Below are 23,120 nucleotides of genomic sequence, written 5' to 3'. Positions count from 1 at the left end.
GGTTATTAAAAGGCTGTAACAGCTATATCTCAGGAACAACTAAGAGTATTAATTTGAAATTTTTAGGACATGTTAAGGGGGATATTGAACCAACCAAATGTTCTATATGTATACTACCCCTACTGCTAATACTACTATTGAGGCTAAGGGTATTAAAGAGACATTTTCAGAAAATGTTGGGGGTCATGTTAAGTTCGATTAAAAACACGCTGTATATAAGCAGGCCGTAAAATGGCCACATCAATAGTATATCAAGAATGGGTTAGAGTATTAGTTTGAAACTTTCACAGCATGCTGAGGAATATATTGAGCTAATAAAAACGCACTATGTTCATGCTATTGCTACTTGTAGTAGCAGTACTACTACTGCTGTTAGTACTAGTATTACTAACACTAATGGTAGTTTATTAATATGGAACCTTCAGGGACTGTTGAGGGAGTATCGGGATACATCAACACAGATTATATGTATAAAGGTTACCAACAGGACGTATTAGAAATATCTTGGAAACGGCTTAGAGTATTAAGTTGAAACTATCCGGGTGTGAAGGAGGAGATGTTGTATTAGACCAAAAAGGCACAATGTAAATCCCATTACTGCTTCCTAGTAATACTACTACTGAAGCCACTAATAATGCTCGTATTTCTCCTTCTGTAACGTCTGCTAATGTATAGACAGGGCATACGGTATTCTTGATAATCTAGTATGCCGCATACCCTATTCCCTAGAATAATGTATAAAGTGAAAAATTTTCATGAAAAATTTATTGTGCTTTAAAACTAAATCAACATGCACTATATATCTAACCTCTTGAAGAACTACCCTAACTACATACTTCGTATTTTTTTAAACCCACTACTCCTCTAGAAATTTCACATCTTATGAAATAGAAACCCCCTCTAGACTTTTGACATCATATCCGAGGTCATGAAGAGTATCCGCTGTAAATGCATGAAATTTTAAAAAATACCAAGATAACCCTTAGGGGAAATGATCCACGATAAAAGAGGATCCATTAGTTTTATTTTCTTAAAACTTCATAGAAAGAATTTTTCATCAAAATTAAACATACAAAAATTGATCATTAACTATTCACTTTTGTGTTCTACAACTGGTAAAAAGGGGAGATCATTTGACTTCCCTTTCTAATAACATATGGTTAAGTATCTCTTTCTATGATTGGGTTAAAAAAAAAAAAAATGATGTGATGATTACAGTCACAAAATAAAAAATGAATTGAAGCACGCTTTTCAAAACTAAAGTCTAGGAGAATAATCTCTCTTTGGTTAACTCTAAAAATTTGAAGATCAATCAAGGTTTCGCTAAGAGAATATTCCTAGTTATCTGGTGGGAAAAACGTTTTCGCAAGTGATTCACAAACAAACAAGCAAGGACTTCTTTTTTGTGGAGAAAATTCCGACATCGTATCCAAGATCACGAAGAGTATCCACTGTAAATGCATGAAATTCCAAAATGCTTGGATAAGCCTCAGGGGAAATGTTCCACGATAAAAGAAAAATACGATAAATTTAGTTTATAATTAAAGAATTTATTTAAAGACTAAGAACAAGCCCAGGCACACCTACTTGCACGACAGAATATTTAGTTTATGATAACTATCAACATTAAAGATTAAAATGAACAGAAATTATTCCGAATATGGGGGGTGGGGTGCCCTTCATCGACCCTCGCTCTTTACGCTAAAGGTTTAAAGTCCTTGAATAAATACTTCTCATTCAAATTCAACCGTCCATTTGATTGAGTAGTTTTTCTTAAAGAATTATGAATTATGAATTCTGACAAAGTGTCAAACTTAAAGAGTGTAAAGAGCAAGGGTTGAGGAATAGGCAGTCTCCCTTGCATGTGGAATAATTTCTGTTTGTTTTAAGTTTCGAATATGCTCCTTATTTTCAGTTGAAAATTGTTGTTTTTATTTAATTTATGACCGTTTTTCAAATCATACCAGGAAATCTCGCCCTTGAAAATCCCCCCCGAACCTTTCCTCTCCACAGAAAATTCTTCCGATGGAAAGTCTTCCCCTTCAGAATCCCAAGAAAAAGTTCGACTTTTTGGGACTGAATCTCCCTTTTTTTGAAAACCAGGCAATTTTTTTTAGACTCGTAGATTTTTAGCGGTAACATTAAACTTAATGAATTTTATATATTTATAATATATAAATTTCATTTTATATATTTATCCTGGAAGCAGCATAAAAAGCCAATTCTTCTAATGTGTTTATTGCTATCTTTTTTTTAGTGGTTCGGTTACTGTTGGGTCGAGACACTCCTATTTACAGTTCGTTACCACGAACTGTTTGATTGTTGCTATATTAAAATATAAACCGGTAATGAATTTCTTCCCCTGCTATTTAATTTATGAACTTGTTCAGTATGACCTTTGAGCGTTTTATATATGGATATATTTTTCCACAGAGACACTTGTGAGTCTTTGGGAAGATGGGGTCGTACGTGCGAAAAAAGTTGATTTTTAAACCACAATTTTTCAGTTTTCTTGAGTGATGATTTCCTTCATAACTTGCTACTTGTCCCTGTAAGAAACACTCAGCAACTGAAACGTCGACTCGACGCCCTATGCGCCAGCAATTGCTCAGGAAGATCTTTATCCTATGTCTTGCATATATCATTTTATTCCAACGTAACTTGAATGAACGAAAACGTCAAATTCAGTATCGCAAGCTAATGAGATAGTATTTTTTACTATCTCTCATTATTTTTACTTACCCGAATTTTGGCCTCGCTCATAACGGAATTTTGACCCCTCCTCCATATGTGAAGCTATTATGGTCAAAATTGTATACAAAAGAAACTAGACATTATTTTTTGGTATATTACCATTGATTAATTAATTATAGATTGACTAGCTTCCATCTCTCTTGTTAAAAATATTGCATCTAACAGCGATGCCAACGCTTTGAAGTAAACTGAACTAGTTTTCCGACTAAAATTGTATCGATAATGTATAATTTAATGAATAATTAATAAGGGCTAGGATATGTCCTAGCCCTCTCACCCTTCTCTCATTATATCCCTAGAAAGCGGGATTGAACCACATTTTTGCACACCTTACCATTTGTAATACAGTCACTCAAGTCGGGTACCCAAAACAATAATTTCTATAGAAATGATTATGGAAAATAATTTCCATAATTTCTATAGAAAACATCTAACATCTTTTCTACCGTTGTTTGAAGCGCAAAGGCTTCAGTCAGAACCATACTTGACAACTTTCGTCATTGTTGCTACCAATATTCTAATCTTGATTCGCAGGCTTATCTTCTCATTCTTCCAAACTTTTATCAACTGTTAAAAAACACCCTGGGCCTTGGCTATTCTACTTTTAACATTTACTAAACCAATATGTATGGGGTTTGTACCGCGCTGTTAACGCTGGCTAGCTCCTAGCAGGTTTCCGGCTGGTTTTACTCCTACTTCATAACTAATGGAATGGTCCAAAGTTGAAGCATGATTTATACGCATAATCTAATACCCGAGTCGCTAATCTGCTATTAATAAGTCCAGATATTATTTTGCATTTTTTTCGGATGACTTTAAATGTTCCAACTTATAAACCTGTTATGACTCCGAAGTGTGCGTCGGACCACTCCCAAGTTTTTTTTTTTTATAAGCAAAGGAACATTTCTATTATTATTATTATGGATTTAATTATTCGACGAGAAATTATAACCTGTTCTGAAGCTATTATTAACTACAGCGAAGGTAGTGCCTTGGGTCCTAGCCCCCCCTGAAATCTCTCTGTTTTATGATTTGCATCTTAATTACCTCTATTCTTCATATACAATGCTCGTTTTTTTTTGCAATGTGGCTTTTTTTTTTTTATCTTTATCTGCTTTGTTAAGCGCAGTTTTTTGTTTGACTTTTTTAAATGAAGTTCTTTCCGGTTTACATCAAATTTTAATTTTCATATTTTTTGAAAGAAATTCTCTTGCTGCATTTAAGGGATCTCATTCTGTATTCATAGGATTTTAAATGTTTATACCAGACTTGGTGTTAAAATCTCGGGATATTTAAAATCTTCTTTTATCATTGACATCTTCAAAAATAGGTTTCTCGGCTCAGGTTTGATGTGTGTTGGGTACTTACTGTACAAACATCCCTAATTTATGTTTAATCTATCTTTTCTTTATATAGCAGAAAAACGGAAACCATACGTCAGTCTAAGACTCTAAAAATTGTATTTAATGTTTACCATGTGTTGATCCCCTTTGGTGTAATTGAAGTGCTGAAAAGCTAAGGGAAACTACTATTTCAGGAGTCTTATTTAAATGACTATTCCTACAATAGAGATACATTTTCAGCGTTACCGACCATGAGGGGGGGGGGGCTAATGGTCGTCTTGGCCCTGAAGTGCTCTGGTATATAATAATGGAAAACTTTTTTTTAAATGCAGCTTTTGGGTAGTTACCACCTTCAACGCTTGCTGAAGACATTCGGGGTTTCTATATAGCCGGAAACTATAGGCAGTAAAAGATGGTTTTAGACTTTTGCTTCGGCTTATGCCACGTTGAAGTTTTACCCAATAGAAATTCTCTTAGAAATTGCCAGGGAGCAAAAAAGAAATTTCAAACCTAATATTAACAATCTAGATTTATGAATAATTTTTTAGTTTAATACTTAATTACCTGAAACAATTTATAGTTTGTAATCATGCGATTTTCTGCTTTAATATTGTCGGGTTATATTGGGGAATGTGGTTTCTTTTCAAAATGGTGCTGTACATGGACGGATAATTTTCATCCATAAGTTTAATAATTTTGCAATTATTTTCTTCTTAAGAGTTTAAAATATATGTATATGAATATTTCCTTGCTATGATAAGATCCGAAGAGCCTTCGGTGAATGTTTAGGAGATTATATACCACCGACGCGAACACCATTTTGTTTTTGTTCGGGAGGGGGAGTTTGAAAAAGTCAAGCCAGAAGATTATTTGTAAAACGATACAGAAATTATGGCAACAACTTTTCTAACTTTGATCTTCGGGGGAGAGGAGAAGGGATCTGAGTTCGAAGACCCACCCTCTATGTGTGTGCTTGGTCTTTCGCACGTGTTTCACGACTAGAGTGTATAGCATGGTAGCTATACGCTTTCATAAATGCTTTTTTCCCCCAAGCAAAGCTCCGTTTTAGTGTTCATTAACACGCGATCTTGTACAATTACTTCACGAATTTTACCTACGAAAGTAATAAACAAACTTGGACCAAGTCATTTTATGAAACATAAAATTTAGGCAATTTGACGAATTAGTACTTGTATAGTTCATATTTAGTCCAAAGACCTCTAGGTCATGACGTATTTGATTTTAAAGTATTAACGAATGTTAGCGGAAGTCACTTCCCTCTACGATATATCTAAACAACTTTCCTAGAAAATTGGAGATCTTATCTCCTAAGAAACTCGCGCGCTAGGCGCACCAACAGTCGGGTGTTTTTAATCTTTTTTTTAACCAGTGTCAATTATGCACGTGTACAAGGGGAGGGGCAAACTTGGGGTTAAAACCAAACTTCAACTCAAATGGGGAGGAAGTTGTGATGGGTGTGTGCTCAAATCAATGTTTTGTGCCTTAATAATTTTGAAAAAAGAAACGCAATTTGTATGACAAGAGGTGTGTAACACTTGCTGCTTAAAACCTGTATTGCAAACGACTATTTACAATTATTAGGAATGGTCATCAATCCCAAGATATGAATTCATGACCTGTCGAAATTTAATTGTTTAAACTTAGCAGAAGTAATAAACTTGATTTTTTTCTAGAGTCCCCTTCAAGTTGATTGAAACCAGTCAGGACTATCCACCTTGTCGGAACGCGCGTTTGTGGAAATTTGATACTTTGGCAAAACAGGACTTGCATGATTCCATGTTGGCTTCATACAAAAAGGTCGTGAGAAATGAAAACAAGATGAGTGCCATGGGGTAATACTAGTAGTGTGGATGAAAAAGTGTTCGATATAATCTAAAGGTAATTTAAAGTACTGATTAAAAATCGTCGGTACAGCGTGAAAGTTCGATATTGGCTTACACTCATTTCACCACCTTTTTCTTGATTTGCCAAGTAACTTTAGAGCTTTCAGTGGTTGTGCTTACATAAAAAAAACGGATATTAAAATCAGCTTTTTCTCAGTTGATCTATACATACATAAGCAATAAAAGTTTACAGACACTAGGCCATTCTACGGGTTTGCTAGAAATGTGAAAATGAGGAAAATTCTTCTGCCATATGTAAGTCACGTTCTTCTTCCAAATCTTGAGAACAACCGAGTAGACTTTGGCTATACTAGGTTAAATTTTGTTTATTAACAAAACGTAACTAAACAGTGCATATATATATATATATATATATATATATATATATATATATATATATATATATATATATATATATATATATATATATATATATATATATATATATATATATATATATATATATATATATGTACATGGAAAACAAGGAGAGTTCCTATACATAAGAGGACCGATAATGCTGATTCAAATTGAGGGATTTTTATAACATACCACCCTTTAAAGTACCAAGGACATCAGAATGAAAACTTGTTTGTCCCCTGGACTCCTTATAGGCGCATTACACATCAAAACATTGGAATTTGTATGCTGATTTCAAATAAATAAGTTTCGTCAAATAAATAAGTACATAAATAAGCCTTAGGAAATATGCCTTATTTTCGAAAAAAGGCGGAAACACCCCCTAAAACTCATGAGAGTCTTAATGAAAATCACACAATCAGATTTAGCATATCAGAGAACCCTCTGTAGAGGTTCCAAGCTCCTATCTGCAAAAATGTAGAATTTTGTATTTGTTGCTAGGAGAAGAAAGATCATGCGTGTTTTTTTTTCAGGGGTGATCGTATCAACCACTGATCCTAGAATATCGCAAGAGGGCTCATTCGAACGGAAGTTGAAGTTCTAGTGCCCTTTTTAAGTGACCAAAAAATTGGAGGGCAACTATTCCTCCCACGCCTATTTTTTTCCCAAAGTAACCCGCTCAAAATTTTGAGATAGCCATTTTCTTCAGCATAGTCGAAAAACCTAGCAGCTATGTCTTTGATAATGATTAAACCCCCACAGCTCCCGGGGAGGAAGGGCTGCAGGTAATGAACTTTGCCAATTGTTTATATATAGTATTGGCTATTGGGAAGTATACAGACGTTTTCAGGGGGATTTTTTTCTGGTGGGCGGGGGGTTACTTGGGAGGATCTCTCGATAGATGAAGAGAATTTTCCATGAATGGTGCGCCAGATTTCCCAGGATTGTTTAAAAAACGATCAGAAATTAAATTAAAAAAAAATTTAGCTGAAAGTAAGCAGCAACATTAAAACTTAAAACGAACACAAATCATTGGGTATATTTGGGGGTTCGTCCCATCGTCAATGTCTCGCTATTTCCGCTAAAACTCGAAATTTGTTCCAATTCTTTAAGAACAACCCCCTTTTTTAGTACTTTCAAAAGAGCTATAAACGGCCTTTGTAATTAAGGGGTCATTCTTAAAGAATTGGAACAAATTTTGAATTTTAGCGTAAAGAGCGAGGTATCTACGATGGAAAGAACCCCCTCATATACGTAATGTTTTCTGTTTGTTTTAAGTTTAAATGTTGCTCCTTACTTTCAGTTGAAAAAACTTGTTTATTTTAATTTAATTTTCACTAAGATTCCTTGGATTTTGCGGGATTTTTCATTTGGCTGTTTCAAAATTATCAGGTTTTTATGGCGGCATCAGATTTTCACCAGTGTTGCCACGTTGAGCCATAAAGATAAATCAGCAGAACTAATTAGTTAAATTTGTCAACCGTTTTCGTCCATAAAATTCAAAGGTTAATAATCCGTTGAGTGTCAAGTACAGCCACACCTTCAAAGCTAAGCTACACCTCAAGGTTTTTCGTACCATTTTCTAACTGATTTTTCGTTGACTTTCACGCACGTTTCTTTTTCTTGATTCGACGCCCGCTCCAATAAAAAAAAGATTGTATAACTGTATACGGAAGCATTATTCAGTAAAGTCGAATTCTTAATTTTTCCTAATTTATTTTAGTGGTACTTTTCCAGGACAATAGGAAAATGTGCTTGCAGACTGGTCAAGAAATATTGCAAATTTGGATATCATTGTGAACGGGTCATAATCTTCCTGTTACTGATCTCCAAACTATCTGTAAACTAATTAGTTAAATTTGTCAACCCGTTTCGTCCATAAAATTCAAATGTTAATAATCTGTTGAGTGCCAAATACAACTACACCTTCAAAGCGAAGCTACACCTTCTCAAGCTGTTTCGTACCATTTTACGGTTGTACCATATGTGTATTTACCATGTATACGTATACGTACCATACACGGTTGTGTAAGTTTTTGTTAAGCATTTCTAGCAATTGTATTTCATTTTCACTATCCTTAGTGCTTAAACACAATCCAAATTTCCAATTTAGCAGTTTCCAAGTTAAAAATTCAAATGATTTTGCTCGTTTTGCACAAGTTGTCTTAAAAGAAAATAGAAAAAAAAGGTGTTTAACTACCATTACTCTAGAGAAAAACATGTTTTTAGAAATCGACAGAATTCCAGAGATTCTTTAAAGCGAAATGATGACAAACAATCAGTGAGAAAATGCAGACGAATGAGTGACAAATAGATTATAACATTTTCTTGTTTTCGCAGATCAACTGCAATTACTTAAAACTGATTCATTACATGTGTCACTTTCACAGGGGATTTAATTAAAAATTAAATAGCATTCTACCGTGTTGGGACATCAATTGCTGGCACGTAGCCATGATTTTGCCAAGTGGGAGTTCATTTTTTTTTGTAGTGGAATTTCCAGCAACATACAACCACTGTGGTCTATATTACTTTTATCAAACAGTTCGTGGTAACGAACTGTAGTAAGGAGCGACCCGGCTCAATAGTAAACGAAACTCTAAATAACGGAATTTTGATGCTAAAATATACATCAAAAGAATCGGATTTTCATGCTGATTTTAAATATATAAGTTTGATCAAATTTGGTTTTTGTCATCAATAGTTACGAGCCTGAGAAAATTTGTCTTATTTTAGGAAATAGGGGAAAACATCCCCTAAAAGTCACACAATCTTAAAGAAAATCACACCATCGCATTCGGCGTATTAGAGAACCCTATAGCAAAATTTTCAAGCTCCTATCTACAAAAATGTGGAATTTCGTATTTTTTTGCCAGAAGACAAATCACGGGTGCGTGTTTATTTGTTTTTTTTTCTTTTCCCCAGGGGTCATCGTGTCGACCAAGTGGTCCTCGAATGTTGCAAGAGGGCTCATTCTAACGGAAATGAAAAGTTCTAGTGCCCTTTTTAAGTGACCAAAAAATTTGGAGGGCACCTAGGCCCCCTCCCACGCTCATTTTTTCTCCAAAGTCAACAGATCAAAATTTTGAGATAGCCATTTTGTTCCGCATAGTCAAAAACCATAATAACTATGTCTTTGGGAATGACTTACTCCACCACAGTCCCTGGGGGAGGGGCTGCAAGTTACAAACTTCGACCAGTGTTTACATGTAATAATGGTTATTGGGAAGTGTACAGTCGTTTTCAGGAATTTTTTTTGGTTTTGGGGGTGGGGTTGAGGGGAGGGGGCTACGTGGGAGGATCTTTCCCTGGTGAAATATGTCATGGGGGAACAAAAATTCAATGAAAAGGGCGCAGGATTTTCTAAAATTACTATAAAAAAAATGGAAAAATAAACATGGAAAAGTTTTTTCAATTGAAAGCAAGGAGTAGCATTGAAACTTAAAACGAACAGAGATTATTACGCATATGAGGGGTTCTAAAAATACTTTAGCATAAAGAGCGAGGTATTTAGGAGGAGATAAATACCTCGCTCTTTATGCTATAGTATTTTTAGTAATTTCAACTATTTATTCTACGGCCTTTCTGATTCAGGGGTCATTCTCATAGAATCGGCACAAAACTTACGATTTAGTGTAAAGAGCGAGGTATTAACGAGGGTACAAACTCCCTCATATACATAATGAAAATTTAAGAATATAAAAGTTTGTTACGTAAGTTAATTCTTAAGTTACGTATATTTTTTACTAATCAAAAAATTCGTTAAAAATTAAAATTTATAGTTGCCTTTTTGTGTAACCGAAAAATTGCATGGCAACTAGGCCTCCTTTCCCATCCCTTATTTCTCAAAATCGTCTGATCAGAACTAAGAGAAAGCCATTTAGCCAAAAAAGGAATTAAAATGTAAATTTCATTTTAATAATTTATGTTTGGAGAGCCAAAATCAAACATACATTAATTCAAAAACGTTCAGAAATTACATAAAAAAAACTAGTTTTTCTAACTGAAAGTAAGGAGGGACATTAAAACTTATAACAAACAGAAATTACTCCGTATATGAAATGGGTTTTCCCCTCCGCAATCCTTCGCTCTTTACGCTAAAGTTTGACTCTTTACCACAATTCTGCTTTTTAAAACAATTAAAAGCTTTAGCATAAAGAGCGAGGGATTGCGGAGGGGACAACCCATTTCATATACGGAGTAATTTCTGTTCGTTTTAAGTTTTAATGTCGCTCCTTACTTTCAGTTAGAAAAACTAGTTTTTTTTATGTAATCTCTATGACAAAAGCGAAACTCTGTTTACAAGGAGTTGTTTTCTGTGAGGTTTCGATTGTTTCGTAACATGGGAACCATTTGGAAATATCTTTTAATTGTGTTATCTTTGCTCTATTGTTCTACTACTATTATTAACAACTCACCACAGCATCAAGCCCCTTGAGGCCAACACAGCTACGTACGCTCCTCCTTCATCCCAATCTATTCAAAGCCCCCCTCTTTACACCCTCCCAGGAAGTTCTCATTTCGCTCAAATCTTTCCTTACGCTATCCTACCACCTGAGACGAGGATTGGCTGAAAAGGAGAATCTCTGGCAATCTGTCATCCCTTATCCGCATAATGTGCCCTAGCCATCTCAACATTTCTCTCACTATTAAATAAAAAAAGGGTTTTTCGACTGAAAGTAAGGAGCAACGTCTATACTTAAAACGAACCGAAACTATTTCGTATTTGAGGGGGGGGGGGATATTGCCCCCTCATCAACACCTCGCTCCTATATTGTAGTGTTTCGTTGTTTATTCTTGTGTTGGTTTCGGTAAATGGTCTCATGCTCCATACTCTTTTTATGACGCTTGGTATTAACCAAGTGACAAATAGCAATCGCAAATTCTGTCGGTCTGTCAGTCTGTCTGTCAGTCGGTCCCGGTTTTGCTACTTTAGGCACTTCCAGATAAGCTAGGACGATGAAATTTGGCAGGCGTATCAGGGACCGGACCAGATTAAAATTAGAAATTGTCTTTTTCCCGATTTGACCATCTGGGGGGGGGGAGTGGGGGCCCGTTAAATTTGGAAGAAATAGAAAAAATGAAGTATTTTTAACTTACGAACGGTTGATCATATCGTAATGAAATTTGATGTTTGGAAGGATATCCTGTCTCAGAGCTGTTATTTTAAATCCCGACCGGATCTGGTGACATTGGGGGGAGGGGAGCTGGGATGTGGAAACCTAAATTCTTGGAAAACACTTGGAGTGGAAGGACCAGGATGAAGATTGGTGGGAAAAATAAGCACAAGTCCTAGATACATGATTGACATAACCGGAACGGATCCGCTCTCTTTGGGGTAGCTGGGGGGTGGTGGTTAATTCTGAAAAATTAGAAAAAATGAGGTATTTTTAACTTACGAACGGGTGATCGGATCTCAATGAAATTTGATATTTGAAGGATATCGTGTTTCAAAGCTTTTATTTTAAATCCCGACCGGATCTGGTGACATTGGGGGGAGTTTGGGGGGGAACCTAAAATCATGGAAAACGCTTAGATTGGAGGGATCGGGATGAAATTTGGTGGGAAAAATAAGCAGAAGTCTTAGATACTTGATTTAAATAATTGGAACGGATCCGCTCTATTAAGGAGGGGGGGGATTGATTCTGAAAACTTAGAAAAAATGACGTATTTTTAACTTACGAAGGAGTGATCGGATCTTCATGAAACTTCATATTTAGAAGGACCTCGTAACTCAGGTCTCTTATTATAAATCTCAACCGGATCCAGTGTCATTGGGGGGGGGGGCAGTTTGGGGAGGGGGACCGGAAATCTTAGAAAATGCTTAAAGCGGAGAGATCAGGATGAAACTGGATGGGAAGAATAAAAACCTGTCTAAGATACATGACTGACATAATCGGACCGGATTTGCTCTCTTTGGTGGAGTTGGGGGGGAGGTAATTTGGAAAAATGAGGTATTTGTAACTTACGAAAGGGTGACCAGATCTTAGGGAAATTTGATATTTAGAAGGATCTCATGCTTTAAAGCTCTAATTTTAAATTCCGACCAGATCCTGTGACATTGGGGGGAGTTGAAGGGGGAAACCGGAATTCTTGGAAAACGTGAAAATCGGGGTATTTTTATCTTACGAATAGGTGATCGGATCTTAATGCAATTTGATATTTAGAAGGAATTCATGTCTCAGAGCTCTTATTTCAAATCCCGACCAGATCTTTTGACATTGGAGGGAGTTGGAGGGGGAGATCTTGGAAAACACTTGGAGTGGAGGAATCGGGATGAAGCTTGGTGGATAGAATAAGTAAATGCCCTTGATACGCAATTGACGTAAACGGACTGGATTTGCTCTCTTTGGGGGAGTTGGCGGGAGGGTTTCAGTGATTTGGCGAGTTTGGTGCTTCTGGACGTGCTAGGACGATGAAAATTGGTAGGCATGTCAGGGAGCTGTACAAATTGACTTGATAAAGTCGTTTTCCCAGATTCGACCATCTGGTGGGCTAAAGGGAGAGGAAAAATTAGAAAAAATGAGGTAATTATAACTTACGAGTGGGTGATCGGATCTTAATGAATTTTGATATTTAGAAGGACATCGTGACTCAGAGCTCTTATTTTAAATCCTGATCGGCATTAAGCATCTAATTTTCCTTTTAAATCAATCTATTGATTCTTAGAATTTTGTTAGAGCTCATACCATATGAGCTCTTGGCTCTTGGCTCTTCTTGCCTCGTCACAAGTGCCATATGAGCTCTTAGCTCTTGTTTCTTTTTATTTTAGCACATCCTCACAAGCTCTGCTTTTGTTGTGCTATTATATAAAAAATGATTAGTTTCAATAAAATTGTTCTACTACTACTTTTACTTCATTCTAAAGTTTTTTTTGTACTTATATGTAAGCTTCTTATTGTTCTTGTTAAACTACCCTTGCGTTTCAGGAGTCATTCTTAAAGAATTGAAACAAAATTCAAACTTTAGCGTAAAGAGCGAGGCGTTGAAGAGGGAGAAAGAAATCTGGCTCCACCTCCAAGGAAAAACCCACTTCCCACGGAAAGACCCTTTAGACTAGCGGTTCCCAAACAATTTCGTGCCATACCCCACCAAGACACATCTAAAATCCTGACGTCCCACTCGTTGTATTGAAATTCAGGTTTATTCACCTGAAGGAAGCTTAAAAGTTCATTAACTTGGTGTCTTTTTTGGGTCATCCTCTGGGTTTTTTTTTTATATTGATAAAAATATTGTCTGAATACAACACTTTTTATATGTTCCGCTATAACTGAACCGTCCTTTAACTGAACCCCTTGCTACTAAACTTTCTTACATCTGACCTCAGGTGCAAATAAAGCCCCGTGTTACTGAGCCTCCGCGTAACTGATCCCCCGTGCAACTGAACCCTCGCACAACTGAACCCCTTTGCAAATGAACCCTCATGCAACTTAAACCCACTTTAACTGAACCTTCGTCAAGCTCAACCCCATAAGAAGAAATAATAGACATCTCATAAGAAAAAATTGTCGTTAAGGCTGTATCAGGAATGGTAACTATAGTTACCATTTTATATTATTTAATATTTTTATTTAATATGTTATAGTATATTATACAAATTAATAGTAAAGGTTTATTTCTGAAAAAATTCTGGGAACTTTTAAAAAGAACCGAAAACACTGACAAGTCTCACTTTTTTCTTCTATTTCTACTGTAATAATAGGGCACTAGAACATCGGAGAGAGCTGTTTAATGTAACTTGAAATCTAATGTTCAAACTTACACGTTTTTATGGCACTTGGTATTAACCAAGTGACATATAGCAATCGCAAATTCTGTCGGTCTGTCTGTCTGTCGGTCCCGGTTTTGCTACTTTAGGCACTTCCAGGTAAGCTAGAACGATGAAATTTGGCAGGCGTATCAGGGACCGGACCAGATTAAATGAGAAATAGTCATTTTCCCGATTTGACCATCTGGGGGTGGGGGGTGGGGGTGGGGGGCCGATTAATTCGGAAAAAATAGAAAAATTGAAGTATTTTTAACTTACGAACTGTTGATCAGATCTTAATGAAATTTGATGTTTGGAAGGATATCGTGTCTCAGAGCTCTTACTTTAAATCCCGACCGGATCTGGTGACATTGGGGGGATATAGGAGGGGGAAACCTAAAATCTTGGAAAACACTTAGAGTGGAGGGATCGGGATGAAACTCGGTGGGAAAAATAAGCACAAGTCCTAGATACACGATTGACATAGTCGGAATGGATCCGCTCTCTTTGGGGTAGTTGGGGGGGGGGAGTTAATTCTGAAAAATTAGAAAAAATGAGGTATTTTTAACTTACGAACGGGCGATCGGATCTCAATGAAATTTGATATTTAGAAGGATATCGTGTCTCAGAGCTCTTATTTCAAATCTCGACCGGGTCTGGTGACATTTGGGGGTGGGAGTTGGGAGGGGAAACCTAAAATCTTGGAAAATACTTAGAGTGGAGGGATCGGGATGAAACTTGGTGGAAAAATAAGCACAAGTCCTAGATACACGATTGACATAACCGGAACGGGTCCGCTCTCTTTGGGGTATTTGGGGGGGGGGGGGGTTAATTCTAAAAAATTAGAAAAAATGAGGTATTTTTAACTTACGAACGGGTGATCGGATCTCAAGGAAATTTGATATTTAGAAGGATATCGTGTCTCAAAGCTCTTATTTTAAATCCTGACCAGATCTGGTGACATTGGGGGAGTTTGGGGTAGGGGAACCTAAAATCATGGAAAACACATAGATTGGAGGGATCGGGATGAAACTTGGTGGGAAAAATAAGTAGAAGTCTTAGACACGTGATTTACATAATTGGAACGGATTTGCTCAATTGGGGGGGGGGGGTTAATTCTGAAAAAATAGAAAAAATGACGTATTTTTAACTTACGAAGGGGTGATCGGATCTTCATGAAACTTCATATTTAAAAGGACCTCTTAACTCAGATCTCTTATTTAAAATCTCAATCAGATCCAGCGTGATTGGGGGGGGGCAGTTGTGGGGGGGGCGGAAATCTTGGAAAATACTTAAAGCGGAGAGATCAGGATTAAACATGATGGGAAGAATAAAAACCTGTCTAATATACGTGATTGACATAACCGGACTGGATTTGCTCTCTTTGGTGAAGTTTGGGGGGGGTAATTTGAAAATTGAGGTATTTTAACTTACGAAAGGGTGACCAGATCTTAATGAAATTTGATATTTAGGAGGATCTTGTGCTTTAAAGCTCTGATTTAGAATTCCGACCAGATCCTGTGACATTGGGGGGGGGGGGGGTTAGAGGGGGAAACCGGAATTCTTGGAAAACGTGAAAATTGGGGTATTTTTATCTTACGATTAGGTGATCGTATCTTAATGAAATTTGATATTTAGAAGGAATTCATGTCTCAGAGCTCTTATTTCAAATCCTGACCAGATCTTTTGACATTGGGGGGGGAGTTGGAGGGGGAATCTTGGAAAACACTTGAAGTGGAGGAATCGGGATGAAGCTTGGTGGATAGAATAAGCAAATGTCCTTGATATGTGATTGACGCAACCGTACTAGATTCGCTCTCTTTTGGGGAGTTGGGGGGACGTCATCAATGATTTGGCGAGTTTGGTGCTTCTGGACATGCTAGGACGATGACAATTGGTAGGCGTGTCAGGGAGCTGCACAAATTGACTTGATAAAGTCATTTTCCCAGATTTGACCATCTGGGGGGGGGGCTAAAGGGAGAGGAAAATTAGAAAAAATGAGGTATTTATAACTTACGAGTGGGTGATCGGATTTTAATGAATTTTGATATCTAGAAGGGTATCGTTACTCAGAGCTCTTATTTTAAATCCGAACCGGCATTAAGCCTCTGATTTTCCTTTTCAATCAATCTATTGATTCTTAGAATTGTGTTAGGTCTCATACCATATGAGCTCTTGGCTCTTAGCTCTTTTGCCTCGTCACAAGTGCCATATGAGCTCTTAGCTCTTGTTTTTTATAATTTTCTCATAACAACTTTATGAAATGCCTTATGGTGCCGAAATCCAATTTTAGTGTAATTCTTGGAGTGTAAAGGTTTGAAACTATTACAAGTTCTTCCACTGAAATCTTCATGATCGAAAATCCTCATACTCTGGTATTTAAAATCTCCCTCTTGATTACTTCCCTACCCAGCCACCTTTGCCAGTGGAAAGCAAAAAAGCTCTTAAATATCTATCAAGTGAAAAATATTCATCCGAATCCATTGCTAATTCGTCAAGGATAGTCAAAACACTGATAATACATTAGAATAAGTAAGGGAAACACCAAATTTTATTTTGAATGGGGGTGAAGAATTATAGGAGCATGGTGGTTAAAATAGAGTTAAAACGGGTAAAGTAAGTGTAAGATAGGTTAAAAAGAGGTGGAAGGAGTATTAATTATTGAGAAACTCAGTATAAAAGGGGAGTAAACTTTTAAAAAGGTGTCAGTTATGTGGAAATTTTGTATTGAGAGGCGTGAGGAATAATAAAAAAAAAATGATAAAATTTTTTTTTCGAAGCTATGTATTTTCATTTCAACAATCAAATTAGTTGCTAAGCCAATTATTGGAAATTACTAAAAGTGCTTGATACCCGAATGTGTCTTCTGCTTCTTTCTCTTTTTCCCTAGCCCTAGCCCTAGCCGGTAACTCAAACACCGTAGGGACAGTAAAATGGATAATCTTCTGAGGTTCTAGGAATAAGTGTTTTACTTCACCCACCCCATAAAAATGTGCATTAACTGTTCACTGGTTTTATTTTCGAGAGCACAATTCACATTTCCAAATAAAAAGACTATTCAAACCTCCTTAGAAGTACAATAATCGCTACCGTCGCAATATTCTTTTGGAAATTTGTTTTCAGCAGAAAATTTTCCGCCTGTAAAGCTTTGGTTTCTTCTCAATACGTCTCAATTTCTCTTCAAATTCTTTCTGACTTTTATGTATTCCTAGACTAGAGAACTACATCCTTTTAAAATTTAATTCTTACGAGAGTAAAAGCTATTTCTAACCTTAGAACTGAAGCCCAAATTCAAAAACTCTCCCTCCTCCACATAAAATATAATATATATAAAAATATATATAATACTTGACAAAGTACAGGGAAAGAAATCAAATTCTGGTCATTTAAATGGAATATGGGCGAAGCCCTACTTATGGAGTAATTTTGAATTAATCCAGGTTTTGAATTTGGCTCACCGTACATGAATAATTAAAACGAAGTTTTCTTGTTTATTTCCACTGAAAAGGATTTTTTTGACCAGCCAGTTCAAAATTGTCTAGTGTGCGTCTTTTGTCATGTGTATCTATGACTTTCTCCCCCCTTTTTTTCTTCTGTTCTATATTTCTAATCCTCTTCAATCCCAGAGATGGGAAAGGAGGGGAAGGGGTCCCTGTGGTCAAATCCCTGCAGAGTTTCAACTCTTATGCGTTTGTATCCACATTTTAATAATATCTTTTCTTTTCTTTCGTTTTTACTTTCTTTTCCATTATTTTGCTCCCCTGTCGCAACAGGAAAAGGTTCTGAACCCCTCCCCTTACGAAATTGAAACTGATAAAATGGGGAGAAAAGAATACTCGTAGCAAAAATTAAAAAATAGCAAGCATTCACGAGTAAAACAAAAAATAAAGCGAAAAAAACGCAAAAAAAAAAATGTCATCAAGCGTGGATAATGTAAAATTTACTGTACCCAAAGTTTATAAAATTTTTAGCGCTAAGTATAGATATGAAAAGTTCTAAATACTACTACTCCCTTTTACGACTCATTTCGGTACCAGGTCAATTGAGGCCAACACAGCTGTGCATACCCTTCTTCCACCCAATCCGTCCGTCCTATGTTTCACTCTATACCCCCTCCTATAGAATAACAACTTCCTTTAAAGTCTTCCTTATGATCCTTTCCCAACCCATTGGGGGACGACTTGCTTCTCGTTTAGCCTTACATCGATGGCCCAAACGTGCAATTTTTAAGTTCGAAATACCCAGCTAAAAAGTAAGGTCTCATATGAACGAAGAAGGAGAATTTCATCAGTTTCTTATTTTCTAAGTTGACCAACTGCAGTTGAAAAGAAGTTGTTCATCCGTGTCTCACTCTTAGTTAGGATCTAATTAGAACTTTAATTAGTGTCTGCTGTCTTTGAACGTCAACTGGAGTTCTCAAAATACAAAAAAAAAAAAAATGTGTTTTTCGGAGCTAGAGACTTCTTCGCAACCAGAAAACAAATAAACACGAAAGTCAAGTCTAATGTAGCGAAGGAATGTTTGGTGTGACATTTGTCTCATATGAATGTTAATTTTAAGATAATGAAAAAAGTGAAGGGAAAATTGGAAAATTTAGAGAACATGCACACAAAGGAAATAGGAAAAATAAATGAACATTGATGAAATATAGCCAAAACTCATGTCATTTTTATACTACTAATTGTACGGAGATTCTAGGCTAATTGATTACTTCATTACTTCATTACTATACAGAATTTTCATTGTTGATTTGTTTACAAGTATAAGTAAGTATGACAACATTCAAGGTCCATATAGGCTGTTGATCTCCGAAAATGTTGACCTCCATTTCATACCCTTCAGCCAGAAATTGTAACGGGGGGGATTTGGAGCCGGCCATCCTGTACTTTCGCAAACCGTTTCTGTTTACCTACTGCCAGTGATTTCTCCAGGTACCCAATTAGATCTGGGTCGGCTCTGGATGAGCTAACAGAGTGACGCCACTGACCCCCGTTCCAAACCAAATAATTGGCCTCGCCAGGTATCAAACCCCTGCCCCTTGGACAAAGGAATCCCTACGCAGCATGCCAACCACTTAGCTAGGACGACTTGCTACTATTGATTTATCCAGCTATTGGAAGTTTTTCTTCACATCAGTGCCTCATCAGCGAAAGGTGCGCTTTAACGTTGTTCATTATTCTTTTGTATGTCTTCTTTTTTATGAATAAACAATTATCAAAATCTAACCTAGAGTTTTAGCGACCCCTTATAGTGTTTCAATTAATCCATTTTTTTAAATGACAAAAATGTAATAAAGGCGATCGTGTCCAGTTAGATCTTTTTCCCTACGATCACTTCATCATCCAGATAAAAAGACTAATGGGGCTTTTTATCTGCAAGAAAATTCTCACCGTTGTAACGAGAATCAGGTTTTGCAAAAGAAAACTCATTTTAAATGTACAATCAATAAATGAAATACATTCACTAAGAACAAAAAACGTCAGGCACAAGAATCAATAGGTGGTCCCAACAGAAGGGAGTTAGTAAGTATCAGAAGCAAAATTTTAAACAAATTAGTTAGTAAGTATCAGAAGCAAAATTTTAAACAAATTAGGCCTAATATTAGCAGTCAAAGAATATACGCAACTTATAAGAGTGGGAACTGGTTCTATTGTAAAGGAAAAAAGTCACTAGTGCCATCTAGCATAGGACTTAGGACATATTTTTTCATAATTTACAATTGTTTTTTTTCCCTGAAACTGAAATCAGACGCTCATTACTATACTATTACTTCCAATTACACTAGTCACAATAATTTTGCACTATTATTAGACTTCAAACTTTGTTATTTTACAAAATACATATTACGAAATAGCCCAGGACTTAACAAACCATGCCATTTGGCCAAGATCTTGTGCATTACACAGCTTTAACCTATAAAATTACTATCGGTGAACAGCATTTATAAAAACAACAAAACAACAGCCACAACAATGAAAAGAACAATACAAACTTAACTACTGTAGATTCCCCTGATAAAAGAAATTTCTTCATTTCAAACTTAAACGACGGAAATGAAAAAAATTCTTTAATTTCTTCTTGTATTTACTCCAAATATGAGCACCCTTGTGTTTTAACGAAAAAGAACCCCTTGTTCTACGGCGATCTTCAGCCACCAGCGAATTGCTAAGTACAGAAGAAGTCAAAAGTATGAAGAAGAAGAAGAAGAAGAAGCAAAGTACAGCGTGTCTGCATGCAAAATGTGTAAGGTACAATTACTCTGCATATTATGAAGTAGAAATTGTTTTCTGACTTCAAACTGTCTAAATATTTTACCCCCTCCCCTTATGTGCAAATATATAGCCCGCTTCTCTTTATTATTCGTATATGATTTTCTTGAGGGGGCTGCCCCCTCCTGAATACCCCGCTCTTTACGCGGAATATTGTTTTTTTAAGAGATGCTCTTATGATTTTATACAAAAAACATTCCATCCACGTGCTGTGGATGGACCACTTACTAAATATTTGATTTTATGTTCTAATTGGTTTCATCTAAAAGACACTGACTGAAATCAAAATTTTGTGGAATAGGATTGTGAATTGTATGTATGGGCACCAGGAGAGACGCCAGGGAGATACAATGCCCTTGCCCTTTGTAAGACAAGAAGATATTTAAAAGCATAAGTTTTGTTGTAAGCAGGGAATTGAAGAGGCGGATTTATCTTCTCAAAAGTTAGCTTCATACTCGATCTTTCTTCTTCGGGGGGGAACCTCCTCCGTAATGGGAAGACGCGGTGTTTTTCAAACTAAAAATATACGTCTTTATTCATTGCAGGTGCAATTTTCGTCAGCTTGTGACCTAAGATCACTTTCTAGATGAACGCTTATTTAGAGCATTTTTGAGGATGACTCGTTAAGTTTGATAGGTTGTCTCAGTATGGTAGGATACTTTCAATACAGGATTTATGGATATACTCATTATAAGATTTGAACTCATAGAATCTAACTAACTATGCTACTTGATGGCCTAGCCAGCTGAATGAGCGTCCGTATTCTACAAATTAAAATTATTTTGTTAAGAATACCGGTACCTTTTCTGTGAAAAAAAAAAACAACTCTGCTTATCGTCTACAAGTGTGCGCTCTAAAACATCAGAAGAAAGTGTCTCATCTATTCAGCATTTTAGCCTCTTGACCGTCATAACTCGTTACATGTTTGTAATGATACATTTTCATACTAATATTTTCTTTTTTATTATTATTACTAGACTATCATCATTACGCGTGGATAATAGAATGAAGCTTTATACAGAAAATTAATGAATGATTTCAATTTTCCACTTCAGAAAACATAACACCATAAAGTGAACACTAATTAAATTTATTATCAAGTAGATCAAATTAGCAACATATTATTCTACAATTTTTAAGCTGAGATGTTCAACTTTATTCCCTAAATTAAGCGCATCAATCGATGTAATTGTGTTGCGAGAGCAACACTTTGGTTTTGTCGTGTTTTTTTTCTAGAACCCCGATTTCAGACTATTCCTAGAATGTGGTAAGGGTCTAACCTCTGCGGTTCTTATGGAAAGTGTGAACCTTAGGCCGGATTGATGAGTATGACTTTGCATTTTGGAAAGCTTCGTAGAATTCTTGCCTTGGGCCAAATCTATCATTTCTACCCATTTCTGTTCGTGAATTCATCCGAGTTTCTCATTCGGTTTTTCGCACTTGGGATTGCGTAGAGAAATGGTATTAGATGTGCCTCTTAAACTTTAAAAGTCCTCTCATTGCTAGAGAAATTAGAGTTTATCCTTTGCTCCTATCTAAGTGATGACGTTAGAAACTTGGCCTACGGCAAAAAATCAACTGTTGAACTAAGACAGTTGGTTTTTTTTGAGCTGATCAAGTATATATCATCTATTTTTTGGTTGAAAAATTCCTTCATGAGATATATTAGTTTGAAAGTTTAAAGTGGTCGACAATTTCAGTAGTAAGGTACACACTGAAACCAAAAATAGGCCGATACAGAAATGGTATCAGATATGCCTCTTAAACTTTAAAAGCTACTTCATTGCTTAAGAAATTAGAGTTTATCCTTTGTTTCTAAGTGATGAAGTTAGAAACTTGGCCTACGGTAAAAAAGTCAACCGTTGAACTGAGACAGGTAGATTTTCTTTGATCTGATCAAGTATATGTCATCCTTTTTTTGGTTGAAAAATTCCTTCATAAAATATATCAGTTTGAAAATTTAAAGAGGTTGACAACTTCAGTAGTAAGGTACATACTTAAACCAAAAATAGGCCGATACCAATTGGGAGACATATAGGGGAGTTTTAAGCAACAGTCGGCTGTTAGCTCATAATCATCTTCGGAAATGAGGGGCTCACAACTTTTGCTAGTTGGTGTACTTATTATTTGTTTCCGGTGTATTTGATGGTAAGACCAATTGGGCTCCGGTGGTAAGACATGTAGAGGACTTGGAAGTAATAACAAGCATATTCAGCGATTAGGGGCTTGCAACTTTTGCTAGTTGCAATGAGGGATTAGCAACTTTTCCGAGTTGGTGTACCTAGTATTTTTTTTAAGATCCTTACAGATTAATCGCCACGAGGAAACAATACCAAAGTGTTATTCTCGCTACACTTTATTCGGTGAAGCCGAACAAAGGTTGCCGCACCTCACGTTGCCCATGCAACGTATATCTAGTTCGTTTTCAAGTGATATTTAATTCTTAACTGGTTTAATGACTCTCGCATCTCACAAAACGTTTTTTTCTTGTCTTTCTTGCAGAAGTAGTTCGATAATATTTTTCTTGTTAAAAAGAAATCAGAAAGAGACACTTTCAAAATTGATTTTCTTAGAGGGGTAGGCGTTGAGGGACTGGTAACACTCCTCAGAACATATTAAGTTTTAAGTGCGATTTTTTTTATATTTACAAGAAAGCTCGTTCAAATGAAATTAAATCTGAATGTTAAAACTTGAAACGAATACTGATTATGCTGAATGCGAAGATGGCTCCTGTCCTCCTCAA

General features: G+C 36.2%; 1 protein-coding gene across 3 annotated transcripts in view; it reads left to right on the top strand.

The window, feature by feature from the left end:
* Positions 1 to 23,120, top strand: part of LOC136029381 (uncharacterized protein CG43867-like) — a gene marked incomplete in the record, with an annotated part of 290,632 nt that overhangs the window by 25,246 nt on the left and 242,266 nt on the right. For 2 of the 3 annotated variants that reach the window (XM_065707702.1, XM_065707703.1), the window contains 1 exon segment: positions 5,792 to 5,996. 3 annotated transcript variants of the gene reach the window in all.

Source organism: Artemia franciscana, chromosome 7 (genome assembly GCF_032884065.1).
Source record: "Artemia franciscana chromosome 7, ASM3288406v1, whole genome shotgun sequence".
In the NCBI taxonomy this organism is placed as follows: domain Eukaryota; kingdom Metazoa; phylum Arthropoda; class Branchiopoda; order Anostraca; family Artemiidae; genus Artemia; species Artemia franciscana.
Note: the sequence above shows the minus strand (reverse complement) of the source record. Positions and strands in the feature narration are given on the sequence as shown.